We start from the raw sequence: 16,123 nt of genomic DNA on the forward strand, positions 1-16,123 counted from the left end.
TGTGAAACCTGTTTCCAAAAGTTTGATTGGCATCCTGCAGGCTACAATTAGCACAAACGTGGATAATGAAATTCAACGTTTTTACAAACGGGGGCCCCAATAAATGTCCTGCCCGGGGCCCCAAAGATCCTTAAGACCACACTGTTCCTCAGCTGAAGTTCCTCACCGGAATTCTCCGTCCAGGCCCCCACTGTTTGTCCCTGCTGTAGTCCCACAAAGCTACACCAGATTGCAGTCCTTGCTCCTGCTGCTATCTCTGTTCACAGACCTTGAGATTGGAAGCCAAAGGCCATTCGTGGAGGTAGAACAAACGCAAGAAACCGCAAGGGACAATTTAGTTCCCCAGCAAAGGTGAGGGGGGGTTGATGCCTCGCTGTCAAGATGACCAGTCTTACTCTAAGGCCCTGTTGTCTTGGAGTTGAAGATGGCACCGCATCCAAACATTGAAAAGGATGAGAAATAAGTGACCTGACAGTCCTCACTGGTAAACCTGAAGCCCATTCCTGTGCATAGGGGCATGACTGAGAGAACTGGCCATGTCATTCCACTCATGGTATCCAGCACTTGTCCAGCGTGAAGTATCTACCATGGCTCAACTGCAGGCGGCTACCCAGGCGACTGCCTTTGAAGTTACATGTTGTATGTTACATGACTGAGGATTCATAGATCCTCAGACGCCAAGTGGACACATCAAACGGGCCCACCATTTTTGTGGCGTGACCATTTAGTTTAAAATATGTTTGGCACACCTGGGTTCTGAAACAACTCAGCAGCAAAAGAGTGGTCTCATCTGCAGTTCTGTGGCTGCCCAGATGAAGTCCCTCTATTGAACAACAGTAACCACATGTCACCACCAGTTAATTCAGTGTTGCCTGAATACAGAATGCCCAAGTCTTGTCTTTACATTCTTTTGAAATGCCAGTCATAAACCACGTCAGCCAGTGGCACATAAATTACATCACATCATCAACTGACTTTGCAACATGCAGAGTGAGCTACAGCTGTGGCGTATCTCCTGCTGTACCATCGGAACCACCTCAAACATCACCATACGGCATTCACAGCACATTTTGGAGCAGAAATACTACTTCTTCCTGCTGCGCAGTGCAGCAGCCGCAAATGCTGCGCTGCGGGAAAAGGAGAGGAGGAGGAGAGCACCACATTTACTGAAATACGGCTCTTCCTTTTCCCTAGTGCTGGTGCCGAAATCACCACGGTGACACCTTTGTGCCATGGTGCAAGTGTGTATTTGTGAATCTAGAATAGGTTTTGTACTGGAAAGGTACCCTTCCAGTACAAAATACTGACTTAAACCATTGTCCCTCTTTGTATTGGTGCTGTACACTACAGCACACATACAAAGTCGGAAAAGGAAGGAGAAATGAAAGCAATTCTCCTTCCTTGCGCCTACTTTAAATGGGCGCAGTTTTCTGACGCTAAACCCTGACTACTTTATTTAGTAAATTGGATTTAGCATCAGAATCCTTGGGTGGTTGCATTGGAACGCCTATGCACCACCCATGGTACTCCCCCTTGGGGCTAAGTAATGCAAAGCAGCGCTATTGCATGCTTTACTTTACTTTCACATTAGTTACAGTGCTAAACAAGTTTAGCGCTGGAAAGTTAATCAGAAAAAAAAGATTTTGCGCTGATGTGCATCACTTCTGTGACGCAAACGTGGTGTAAAATCTTAGTAAATCTCCCCTTTTGTCTGAAAGATGAAGCACCTAGCTGCAGTCCTTCCAGTGAGCGTTCTGTGTATTAGTTTTTAAGATTTCTTGTTGCCTATTGCACCCAGGTAATTTTGATGCCCTCCTGGGTACACTGGCGAGCACAAGTCTAGGACAAAGTCACTGCAGCATTTGACCTGCAGCAATCATGTTATTACTCCCATCATCTGTGGATATTTGCAGCTTTGTCCAGCTCTCTCCTATAATGAGATCCTGGACATTGTTGTTCTGTGGTAGTGCCTCGGAGCAATAGATGCCTTTTATTGCACCTATTAAATACTGATACCGGGGGGATCAGGGGGATGATAGCACCTATTGCGAGTTTACCTACTGCAATGGGGAACGAAATGTTGATTTGGTGTTCTCAGCACAAAAATAGATATGTGCCTGTATTTGCTAGACCTTTTTTCCCAGTAGATTTCGATAGGATTCCCTTAAATAATTAAATTATCATGACGTCTCGATCCCGTAATGCCATTGCCACGCAGGCTTTACAATACAATGCATGCATCTTTACCACGCATGCCTTTACCATGCAGTATTTTACAACGAATATGCCTTGACCATGAAAATGTGAGTATCTTGCAGGTAAGTTTATATATATATATATATATATATATAAAGACCGTGGAAATGCGGTCGAAATGCGCCTGGCTGGGCACTTGCTGCTTTAATTTCTGGATGCACATATGTCTGCAATAAAGCACTGCACTGAAACTCTACGCTGTGGTCCGCACCTATTTATTGCTAAGGATTCGGCAAATAAGGATTGTGGTTACCATATATATATATATATATATATATATATATATATATATATATATATATATTACCTTATATATATCACTCAAAAAACCAACGTTTACATGGACGTTATAGTTAGGCTCACATTTCACTAATACGAAACCAGTGCTGTTCAGCAGTTATAGTTACCTGAGCTAACTATAGCTTATGCGCCATATGAGATGTCATCAGTGATGTCACTGAACATGTCATGAGTGATGTAATATGTGATGTCATAAGCAGTGCATTGCGGGGGCGTAAGTAGTAGCTAGCTCAGGTTTCTATCTAGGGACATGGAGGTTCTGCAGATCCAGACAGATCTTGAACTGAGGTCTCATTTGGCTGCCCCTACATCAACCAGGAAGGGGTGTCAGCCATCTTAGGACTCAGGACGCAGTACCGAGTCCTAAGAAAAGGGAACAAAACACACAAGGGGTTAGGGTAGGAATACCCTGACTCCCTAGGTCTGGTGATGGGGCTGCCTGGGGCCAAAAAGTTTTTTTTTTTTCTGTGCATTCTATACATATATATATCTCTGTGGGTGATCAAGGTCACGTGTAGTGACCGAAATGTGTAATGACAAGTTGTTGCGACGAATAAGGAAAAATACGCACATATTCTATTGGAATCCGTGCCTATCTGTCCAAGACAAGTGGATGTTTGTTGGGAATTATCATGGTGAATATATGTATATATATATATATATATATATATATATATATATATATATATATATATATATTCACTGAAAAAACCATAGGTTTCACACATGTTATAGTTAGCAGGACATTTCACTCGTGAAAAACCAATGAAATTCCCCCGTTATAGTTAGTGCAGGCAACTATAACTCACGCGACCGCAATCCTCTGCTGATGACGTCAAATATTACATCACTGTATTTAGACACTTATTTACCCATGTCTTCTTCCATTAATTTTTAGCTATACATATATTACAAATATTTTTTTTTCAGAAAGACACAGATGTCATCAGTGATGTAATATTTGACATCATCAGCAGAGGATTGCGGTCGCGTGAGTTATAGTTGCCTGCACTAACTATAACGGGGGAATTTCATTGGTTTTTCACGAGTGAAATGTCCTGCTAACTATAACATGTGTGAAACCTATGGTTTTTTCAGTGAATTTGCAAGGTTTTTTAAATGCTAATTCCTAACTATAACGTGTGTGAAACCTATGGTTTTTTCAGTGAATTTGTACTGTTTTTTAAATGCAAATTAAATAATGGGCTTGATAATATGCTCTATGGAATTCCAATTGAAGCCCATGTTAGATGTAAAGGACATCTAACATGGACTTCAATTGGAATTCCATAGAGCTTATTATCAAGCCTATTATCGCCGTTTTAGCGGCCGTTTTCTGGCGCTAAAGCGGCGATAATTTTATCGCCTGGCTTGATAATATGCCCCATGGAGATTTTCATATGCGAAAGTGTTGGGAAATTTTATAAAGTTTATTATTTTTGTAGAAATTTTACATAATTAAATGCATAATCTAAATGTTAAATATTCATTATTATCCGCTAATGATAAAAAACCTAATTTGCAGCACATTCACTCATAAAATTAAATATGTATTAACCAATAAAATAATTATATTTAAGAAAATGAATAAACATTTTTTAAACAATAATTCACCGCAGACAAGCCAATCGTGGTAGTAATTTACAACGAAAAACAGAAACAAACGGCTGTTGTTCACGGTGCTTTCGTTTGTTATTTGCCGTATTTGCCAGCGTGATATGTCCTAGTGTCAAAAATTGACTTAAGAATGCATTTCACACCAAACTACAGAGCTAAATGTCTGATTTGCATGTCACTTAAATTAGGCCTTGCACAGCCACAGTTCTGTCACAGGGCAGTATAGTCTGAAGTAGTCAAATTCAGCAGCGGCTTGCTCGGAACTGGGATGGTGAGGCGGGGGGGGGGGGGAGAATTAAACAAAAAATTAAAAACATATCTTTTCCGCCGCACGCCTCTCCGCCTCTGCTGGAAGCACCAGAAGCACTCAGGTTTCCGGGCTCTTCCAGCCAATCATGACGCTGCGGGAGCAGCGTTGTGATTGGCCTGAGAGTCCTGTTTGGACGCTCAGGCAGGGCCTGCGGAGGCTGGGTACGTTCTCCGCGGGGCTGTGCAACACAGCACAATGGAGAACATGCCAAGTGCGCATGATGGTTTAGCCGGCCCTAGAGGCCGGACTTAGAGAGACGTGCAAACTACTCCTCCCCTGCTCTGGCGCCGTGGAGCCATCCCTCCCCAACTCCCGAAAAAAAAAGAAAATGATAATAAAATCTTGATATTATCCTTTTTTTTTTGCACTGCTGCAATAGCAGTGGGGCGACTAATGCGGAGGAGCCGCCACTGGTGAAAATTCATCTTCAAGTTGACGTAGATTGGCAGAGAGAGTCACCCTAACGGTAGGGAAGGGCAGGAGCTAATCAAAAGGAGGGAGGCATGAGTTGTAAATTAGTGGGGAAACTCCCATTGAACCATCGAAGGGGAGTTGCCCTCTCACTTACCAAATAACTCAATTTTCAAGGACAGTGTCTTTAGCAAAGAGACATGTGCATAGTCATGTCCAGGGCTCTAAGTGTTCTTTTTTGTCCTCATCCTCAGGGTGAAAAAAAATCTTCCCTCTGCAGCAGTGCCACCCATCACTGCCTTTGATGTAACATCAAAGAGACTCGGTGCAGCTCTTTCACAGTCTCACCATTTCAGAACTGAAGCCTTTTCAGTGTAATATACAATGAAGCCGTAGTTGTTGCTTTTTGTTCTTATGCAACTAACAACCATTGATAAAGCCAATAGTCCTGGCTTGTTGTAAGTGCAATATTACTTGTTATATTGTATATCTGGTTGGATTGGCAGAAGCAGCAAAATACCGCTCAGGCGGTGCACTAAGCACTAAGCACAGATTTTTAACTTATGTGTTTTGCCACACACTTAATTACATTGAGAGACCCCGCAGTTTTTTCATCCCACTTAAAGCCCAGGTCATGTCCACAGTGGATGAAGGACAGCCTGCAAATTGATCGGCATCTTGTTGAAGTCATGCACATGGTGTCCCAATGGAAGCCACCACTCAGCCTCCACAGTGAAAGCCTCCCACTGAAACGTAGAGAGAGGTGGGGACTGGAGAGCGCTGAAGGTCAGCCTCCACAGTGCTAGGCCTTAAAGCGACAAGGACCAAATACCAGATTGTTGCAAGGCTGAACCAGACCCGAATGGCAGAAGAGCTGGTTCGTGGAGGCCCCACGCCACCTTGTACCCGCTCCCACAGGCACGAGGAGATCTGCTGAGCCGTGGCCCACTAATGCCAGCTCACCCCGGAACAATCTGCCAGTCACTATCAATTGCAATGCCTTTTGGTTCCACACCTATTAGTCACTTAACAACAGGGACTGAGGAAGGGCCTCCATGTCCAGGTGACCTCCACCAGCCAATTGTTTCACAACGACACCCTGGCCTCCAAATGCAAAAAGACTAGAAAGGAGGGGTGGCTCTGGAAGAGTCGGTGCCTAGTATAATCTGTACTAGTGGCAAGCCAGGTCCTCGTGTACCCCAGCACAGCAGGGAGCTACCAACCCCAGCCCACAGAGAAACCAGAGACCTCTTCTCAGCAGAGTCGTTTTAAGACATGGGCAAAGTGGGCAATTGCCCAGGGCCCCATCTTCCAAGGGGCCCTCTGGGAAAGTAAACTTTATCTCTGTCTAGCTCACCTCTGTCTATTTCTATATCTGAACCTCTCTTCTTCTCTCTGCCTCACACTACCTCTCTCTCTATTTGCCCAGTGTCATGTTAATGATGTTTGGGGTCCTCGGAAAGACATATTTCAACTGTTTTTGTGTGAAACCTGTTTCCAAAAGTTTGATTGGCATCCTGCAGGCTACAATTAGCATAAACGTGGATAATGAAATTCAACGTTTTTACAAACGGGGGCCCCAATAAATGTCCTGCCGGGGGCCCCAAAGATCCTTAAGACCACACTGTTCCTCAGCTGAAGTTCCTCACCGGAATTCTCCGTCCAGGCCCCCACTGTTTGTCCCTGTTGTAGTCCCACAAAGCTACGCCAGATTGCAGTCCTTGCTCCTGCTGCTATCTCTGTTCACAGACCTTGAAATTGGAAGCCAAAGGCCATTCGTGGAGGTAGAACAAACGCAAGAAACCGCAAGGGACAATTTAGTTCCCCAGCAAAGGTGAGGGGGGGTTGATGCCTCGCTGTCAAGATGACCAGTCTTACTCTAAGGCCCTGTTGTCTTGGAGTTGAAGACGGCACCGCATCCAAACATTGAAAAGGATGAGAAATAAGTGACCTTACAGTCCTCACTGGTCAACCTGAAGCTCATCCCTGTGCATAGAGGCATGACTGAGAGAACTGGCCATGTCATTCCACTCATGGTATCCCACACTTGTCCAGCGTGAAGTATCTACCATGGCTCAACTGCAGGCGGCTGCCCAGGCGACTGCCTTTGAAGTTACATGTTGTATGTTACATGACTGAGGATTCATAGATCCTCAGACGCCAAGTGGACACATCAAACGGGCCCACCATTTTTGTGGCGTGACCATTTAGTTTAAAATATGTTTGGCACACCTGGGTTCTGAAACAACTCAGCAGCAAAAGAGTGGTCTCATCTGCAGTTCTGTGGCTGCCCAGATGAAGTCCCTCTATTGAACATCAGTAACCACATGTCACCACCAGTTAATTCAGTGTTTCCTGAATACAGAATGCCCAAGTCTTGTCTTTACATTCTTTTGAAATGCCAGTCATAAACTACGTCAGCCAGTGGCACATAAATTACATCACATCATCAACTGACTTTGCAACATGCAGAGTGAGCTACAGCTGTGGCGTATCTCCTGCTGTACCATCGCAAACACCTCAAACATCACCATACGGCATTCACAGCACATTTTGGAGCAGAATTACTACTTCTTCATGCTGCGCAGTGCAGCAGCCGCAAATGCTGCGCTGCGGGAAAAGGAGAGGAGGAGGAGAGCACCACATTTACTGAAATACGGCTCTTCCTTTTCCCTAGTGCTGGTGCCGAAATCACCACGGTGACACCTTTGTGCCATGGTGCAAGTGTGTATTTGTGAATCTAGAATAGGTTTTGTACTGGAAAGGTACCCTTCCAGTACAAAATACTGACTTAAACCATTGTCCCTCTTTGTATTGGTGCTGTACACTACAGCACACATACAAAGTCGGAAAAGGAAGGAGAAATGAAAGCAATTCTCCTTCCTTGCGCCTACTTTAAATGGGCGCAGTTTTCTGACGCTAAACCCTGACTACTTTATTTAGTAAATTGGATTTAGCATCAGAATCCTTGGGTGGTTGCATTGGAACGCCTATGCACCACCCATGGTACTCCCCCTTGGGGCTAAGTAATGCAAAGCAGCGCTATTGCTTGCTTTACTTTACTTTCACATTAGTTACAGTGCTAAACAAGTTTAGCGCTGGAAAGTTAATCAGAAAAAAAAGATTTTGCGCTGATGTGCATCACTTCTGTGACGCAAACGCGGTGTAAAATCTTAGTAAATCTCCCCTTTTGTCTGAAAGATGAAGCACCTAGCTGCAGTCCTTCCAGTGAGCGTTCTGTGTATTACTTTTTAAGATTTCTTGTTGCCTATTGCACCCAGGTAATTTTGATGCCCTCCTGGGTACACTGGCGAGCACAAGTCTAGGACAAAGTCACTGCAGCATTTGACCTGCAGCAATCATGTTATTACTCCCATCATCTGTGGATATTTGCAGCTTTGTCCAGCTCTCTCCTATAATGAGATCCTGGACATTGTTGTTCTGTGGTAGTGCCTCGGAGCAATAGATGCCTTTTATTGCACCTATTAAATACTGATACCGGGGGGATCAGGGGGATGATAGCACCTATTGCGAGTTTACCTACTGCAATGGGGAACGAAATGTTGATTTGGTGTTCTCAGCACAAAAATAGATATGTGCCTGTATTTGCTAGACCTTTTTTCCCAGTAGATTTCGATAGGATTCCCTTAAATAAATTAAATTATCATGACGTCTCGATCCCGTAATGCCATTGCCACGCAGGCTTTACAATACAATGCATGCATCTTTACCACGCATGCCTTTACCATGCAGTATTTTACAACGAATATGCCTTGACCATGAAAATGTAAGTATCTTGCAGGTAAGTTTATATATATATATATATATATATATATAAAGACCGTGGAAATGCGGTCGAAATGCGCCTGGCTGGGCACTTGCTGCTTTAATTTCTGGATGCACATATGTCTGCAATAAAGCACTGCACTGAAACTCTACGCTGTGGTCCGCACCTATTTATTGCTAAGGATTCGGCAAATAAGGATTGTGGTTACCATATATATATATATATATATATATATATATATATATATATATATATATATATATAAATATATTTATATACCTTATAATATATTACCTTATATATATCACTCAAAAAACCAACGTTTACATGGACGTTATAGTTAGGCTCACATTTCACTAATACGAAACCAGTGCTGTTCAGCAGTTATAGTTACCTGAGCTAAGTATAGCTTATGCGCCATATGAGATGTCATCAGTGATGTCACTGAACATGTCATGAGTGATGTAATATGTGATGTCATAAGCAGTGCATTGCGGGGGCGTAAGTAGTAGCTAGCTCAGGTTTCTATCTAGGGACATGGAGGTTCTGCAGATCCAGACAGATCTTGAACTGAGGTCTCATTTGGCTGCCCCTACATCAACCAGGAAGGGGTGTCAGCCATCTTAGGACTCAGGACGCAGTCCCGAGTCCTAAGAAAAGGGAACAAAACACACAAGGGGTTAGGGTAGGAATACCCTGACTCCCTAGGTCTGGTGATGGGGCTGCCTGGGGCCAAAAAGTTTTTTATTTTTTTTCTGTGCATTCTATACATATATATATCTCTGTGGGTGATCAAGGTCACGTGTAGTGACCGAAATGTGTAATGACAAGTTGTTGCGACGAATAAAGAAAAATACGCACATATTCTATTGGAATCCGTGCCTATCTGTCCAAAACAAGTGGATGTTTGTTGGGAATTATCATGGTGAATATATGTATATATATATATATATATATATATATATATATTACCTACTGGCGGTCGCCAGTAGGTAGTTATAGTTAGGACCCCTTTTCCATAGGAAATCCGCAACATTCTACTTTGAATAACTTTGGCGCCGGTCGACGAATCCTCGCGAATTTCTCAAAATAGATGGGGCGCTACGCTCCGCTCCTACCCTGAAAGTCTCGGGGGGATTCGTCAAGCGGGGGCTGAGATAAAAGGGGGGTCCCAAAACGCGTTTTTCCCATGCATTTTCCCATAGGACCTTTAGACAGGGCTACAGCCCGAACGGCTGAACAGAATTACTAGAAATTTGGCAGAGAGGTAGTCCTCAGGTCAAGGAAGTGCCTTTTGTAGGTTTGGTGTAAATCTGTTCAGTAGATTCTGAGAAAATAGCCTTTAAATCAATATATATATCTGAGCCAGCTTACGGTACGCTTACCGTAAGCTTACCGTACGCGTACGGTGGCGTGCGCGAGCGCGATTCTGATTGGCTGTTACATCTAAGTAAACATTCGAATCGGTCGAAACCAGGAAGCGGCGGCCGCCATTTTCTCTCTCGCACTCTGAGGGGGGGGCTGTAAATAAAGGCAAAAAACATATAAAGGGGCTGTTTAGACAGCGCCCATGCACATAGCCATGTTAGTTGAGTCCTCAAAGGCCAAAAACGGTAAATTTTTATTTTTTGAAAATTTCGCCGATTACGCTTACCGTACGCGTACGGTGCGCTTACGGTAAAAATTTTAATAAAAAAAAAAAACACTCTCTGTGCATGGCATATTATTGTCATCACTTACAAATTAAATTTAACAGATTACCTATCACAAGGAAGCGCATAATATGTCCTCCATGTGCGCACGGTGCGTAACGTGGGCACGCGGTGCACGTAGCGCACTGCGTGCCCACCTTGCGTGTACGGCACTAACTGCGTAAAGTGGGTGCGCGGTGCGCAAAGCGCACCGCGTGCTCACCGTGCGCGCACGGAACGAACTGCGTTAAGTGGGCGTGCACGCCACGAATGGCGTAAAGTAACTTAGCATTTAAAAAACCGTACAAATTCACTGAAAAAACCATAGGTTTCACACACGTTATAGTTAGGAATTAGCAGTTAAAAAACCTTGCAAATTCACTGAAAAAACCATAGGTTTCAGACATGTTATAGTTAGCGGAAATTTTACTGATAAAAAACCAATGAAATTCCCCCGTTATAGTTAGTGCAGGCAACTATAACTCACGCGACCGCAATCTTCTGCTGATGACATATGTGTCTTTATGATAAAAAAATATTTCTAATATATGTATAGCTAAAAATTTATGGAAGAAGACATGGGCAAATAAGTGTCTAAATACAGTATTAGCATCAGCAGAAGATTGCGGTCGCGTGAGTTATAGTTGCCTGCACTAACTATAATGGGGGAATTTCATTGGTTTTTTATCAGTAAAATTTCCGCTAACTATAACATGTCTGAAACCTATGGTTTTTTCAGTGAATATATATATATATATATATATATATATATATATATATATATATATATATATTCACTGAAAAAACCATAGGTTTCAGACATGTTATAGTTAGCAGGACATTTCACTCGTGAAAAACCAATGAAATTCCCCCGTTATAGTTAGTGCAGGCAACTATAACTCACGCGACCGCAATCCTCTGCTGATGATGTCAAATATTACATCACTGTATTTAGACACTTATTTACCCATGTCTTCTTCCATTAATTTTTAGCTATACATATATTACAAATATTTTTTTTCAGAAAGACACAGTTGTCATCAGTGATGTAATATTTGACATCATCAGCAGAGGATTGCGGTCGCGTGAGTTATAGTTGCCTGCACTAACTATAACGGGGGAATTTCATTGGTTTTTCACGAGTGAAATGTCCTGCTAACTATAACATGTGTGAAACCTATGGTTTTTTCAGTGAATTTGCAAGGTTTTTTAAATGCTAATTCCTAACTATAACGTGTGTGAAACCTATGGTTTTTTCAGTGAATTTGTACTGTTTTTTAAATGCAAATTTTTTTTTGAGATTTTTGGTACAAAATAATATCCAACCTATGTATAAAATAATATATGTACTATATCCTGCATTATGGAATGGTTAATTTTTTAAAAACTAATGTTTACATACAGTTGTACATCACAGTTATTATCTTCTACAACTCTTGAAACTTGTATTTTTTTTTTATGCATTTTTTGTCGTGCGCGTACGGTAAGCTGACGCTACGCGCTCCGCACGTCATGAGTACGGTGCGCTTACGTGATACGATGCGCGTACGTTAAGCTGACGCTACGTGCTCCGTACGTCATAAGTACGGTGCGCTTACGTGATACGTACGTGACGTACGCGTACACGCATGCGCGTTGCGCAGAAGCAACGTCGCAGTTACGCAGGGGCGTGTAATGCGCATGCGCGAGTGCGTCTTACGTACGCGCTCCGTAAGCGTCACGTTTGCGCATGCGTACTTGTTTACGAGCGCGTACCGTAAGCTTACGGAGCGCGCACGGTAGGTCATGTGATCCACAAAGAACACTTTTCATTGGTTGAAACTACTTTCAGTTCCAGAAACTTCCCACACCACACCCATTCCCCTCATTACTGCTTGAGATCCCCTAGGAGAAGGAGCTGAATTGACATTGAGATACAATGGCAGAGCAGCAGACCTCTTCTGAGAGTGAGCCTAGCAGCACCATCATCAGACAGAGAAGGAGGAAACAAAAGGATTCTTTTGTGTGGGAGTATTTTACTTTTCCAGAGGGGCAGAAAAAGGTCAATGCTCCATTGGTCACTTGCAGACTTTGTGAGCGTGTTTTATCTAGAGGAGATCCAAGGAAGAAGTATTCCTTTGGAAATCATTCTATGATGAGACACCTTAGGGATAAACATCCCAGGACCTTTGCTCGACATACTGAAGAAAACTCTTCAGTAAGTCACCGGAGCCCAACCTCAGAAGCTCAGCCGATTACATCATCGGCAGCTCAGCTGAGCCCTTCCTCTGAGGTGGGAGCATCACCTTCTTCAGCTCCTCTGGACATTAACCCTCGATTTCGGAGGGTTTCAATGAGGTGTACAACGTGTTGTGGTCTTATTGTTTTTGGGGAGACCAGTGTTTCCCTTATTAACAATAAGATAGACCAGCACGTTTGTAGACGTTCATAATATTCCCATTCTTTCTTTCCTCTATCCCTGTATTAACCCAACGGCTCTTTTAAGAGCCAACCTTACCTCACAATTTTTTCTATTTTTTTTTAAGCTTTCCTTTTTGAAATTTTTTTTTTGCCGTGCGCGTACGGTACGCGTAATCGCGGAATAGTTACGCGAAGTTCGCGGAATTTTTCTCGCGGAATTTTTCAGTTTACGCCGTGCGCGTACGCTACGCGCATTCCGCGATTTTTCAAAAAAAAATTACAATTAATTTTTGCCCTTGGGGGTCCTTCTGGGACCCCCTGACAAAGGCTAGGGGGTCAGGAACTGTCCACCCTGCCCCCTTTTCACGTTTTCCACCTTTGTTTTTCACCCCCTCAGACTGCGAGAGACAAAATGGCGGCCGACACTTCCTGGTTTCGACCGATTTGAATGTTTACTAAGATCTAACAACCAATCAGAATCGCGCTCGTGCACGGCGGCGTGCACGTACGGTAAGCTTACGGTACGCACTCGGAGCGCGCCTATAGATATTTATTTTGATTTAAATGCTATTTTCTCAGGAAATACTGAACAGATTTACACGAGACCTTCAAAAGGCACATCCCTGACCTGAGGGCTACCTCTCTGCCAAATTTCAAGTAATTCTGTTCAGCCGTTCGGGCTGTAGCTGTGTCTAAAGGTCCTATGGAAAAATGCATGGGGAAAATGCGTTTTGGGACCCCCCTTTTTTCTCAGCCCCTGCTTGACGAATCACCCCGAGACTTTCAGGGTAGGAGCTGAGCGGAGCGCCCCATTAGTTTTGAAAATTTCGCGAGGATTCGTCAACTGGCGCCAAAGTTATTCAAAATAGAATTTTCAGATTTCCTATGGAAACACGGTCCTAACTATAACTATCTACTGGCAACCGCCAGTAGATAATATATATATATATATATATATATATATATATATATATATATATATATATATATATATATATACATATATATATATATACATATATATATATATATATATATATATATATATATATATATATATATATATATATTACCTACTGGCGGTCGCCAGTAGGTAGTTATAGTTAGGACCACGTTTCCATAGGAAAACCTCAACATTCTATTTTGAATAACTTTGGCGCCGGTCGACGAATCCTCGCGAATTTCTCAAAATAGGTGGGGCGCTACGCTCCGCTCCTACCCTGAAAGTCTCGGGGGGATTCGTCAAGCGGGGGCTGAGATAAAAGGGGGGTCCCAAAACGCGTTTTTCCCATGCATTTTTCCATAGGACCTTTAGAACGAGCTACAGCCCGAACGGCTGAACAGAATTACTAGAAATTTGGCAGAGAGGTAGTCCCTAGGTCAAGGAAGTGCCTTTTGTAGGTTTGGTGTAAATCTGTTCAGTAGATTCTGAGAAAATAGCCTTTAAATCAATATATATATCTGAGCCCGCTTACGGTACGCTTACCGTACGCTTACCGTACGCTTACCGTAAGCTTACGGTGGCGTGCGCGAGCGCGATTCTGATTGGCTCTTAGATCTTAGTAAACATTCGAATCGGCCGAAACCAGGAAGCGGCGTCCGCCATTTTGTCTCTCGCACTGAGTGTTGTTTATCAAACATGATGGCCAAAAACATGTTACGGGGCTGTTTTGACAACTCCCTCCCACATAGTCATGTTGAGGGAGTCCCCAAACATCCCCCAAGAGCAAAAACGGTTTTATTTTTTTTTCGGCAATTTCGCGGGGTACGCTTACCGTACGCTTACCGTACGCTTACCGTAAGCTTACCGTACGCTTACGGTAAAAAAATAAAAATAAAAAAAACACTATCCACACTTACCCCACCCCCTGTGCTTTTGGTGGCCGCAGGCCACCAAATGTGCAGGGCTTATTAATAGAGAAAAAAAACGTAATTTTGGCAACATGAAATTATAAAATCGAAATAAAAAAAACACTATCCACATTGACCTCACCCCCTGTGCTTTTGGTGGCCGAAGGCCACCAAATGTACAGGGCTTATTAAAGTTGATAAAAACCGTGCACGGAACGAACTGCGTTAAGTGGGCGCGCACGCCACAAATGGCGTAAAGTAACTTAGCATTTAAAAAACCGTACAAATTCACTGAAAAAACCATAGGTTTCACACACGTTATAGTTAGGAAATAGCATTTAAAAAACCTTGCTAATTCACTGAAAAAACCAAAGGTTTCACACATGTTATAGTTAGCTGGACATTTTACTGATAAAAAACCAATGAAATTCCCCCGTTATAGTTACTGTAGGCAACTATAACTCACGCGACCGTAATCCTCTGCTGATGACATATGTGTCTTTATGAAAAAAAAATATTTGTAATATATGTATAGCTAAAATTTAATGGAAGAAGATATGGGCAAATAAGTGTCTAAATACAGTATTAGCATCAGCAGAGGATTGCGGTCGCGTGAGTTATAGTTGCCTACAGTAACTATAACGGGGGAATTTCATTGGTTTTTTATCAGTAAAATGTCCAGCTAACTATAACATGTGTGAAACCTATGGTTTTTTCAGTGAATATACATATACACACATATATATATATATATATAAATATATTCACTGAAAAAACCATAGGTTTCACACATGTTATAGTTAGCGGAAATTTTACTGATAAAAAACCAATGAAATTCCCCCATTATAGTTAGTGCAGGAAACTATAACTCACGCGACCGCAATCCTCTGCTGATGCTAATACTGTATTTAGACACTTATTTGCCCATGTCTTCTTCCATAAATTTTTAGCTATACATATATTACAAATATTTTTTTTTCATAAAGACACATATGTCATCAGCAGAAGATTGCGGTCGCGTGAGTTATAGTTTCCTGCACTAACTATAACGGGGGAATTTCATTGGTTTTTTATCAGTAAAATTTCCGCTAACTATAACATGTGTGAAACCTATGGTTTTTTCAGTGAATTTGCAAGGTTTTTTAAATGCTAATTCCTAACTATAACGTGTGTGAAACCTATGGTTTTTTCAGTGAATTTGTACGTTTTTTTAAATGCTAAGTTACTATACGCCATTCGTGGCGTGCGCGCCCACTTAACGCAGTTCGTTCCGTGCGCGCACGGTGCGCTTTGCGCACCGTGCGCACACAGTGAGCACGCGGTGCGCTTCGCGCACCGCGCCCCCACTTTACGCAGTTAGTGCCGTGCACGCACGGTGGGCACATGGTGCGCTACGCGCACCGCGTGCCCACGTTACGCTAGATGGGCCATGTACGCACGATGCGCTTCGCGCACCGTGCGCACATGGAGGACATATGATGCACTTCGTTTTGAAAGGTA

Source organism: Triturus cristatus, chromosome 2_1 (assembly GCF_964204655.1).
Source record: "Triturus cristatus chromosome 2_1, aTriCri1.1, whole genome shotgun sequence".
Taxonomy (NCBI): domain Eukaryota; kingdom Metazoa; phylum Chordata; class Amphibia; order Caudata; family Salamandridae; genus Triturus; species Triturus cristatus.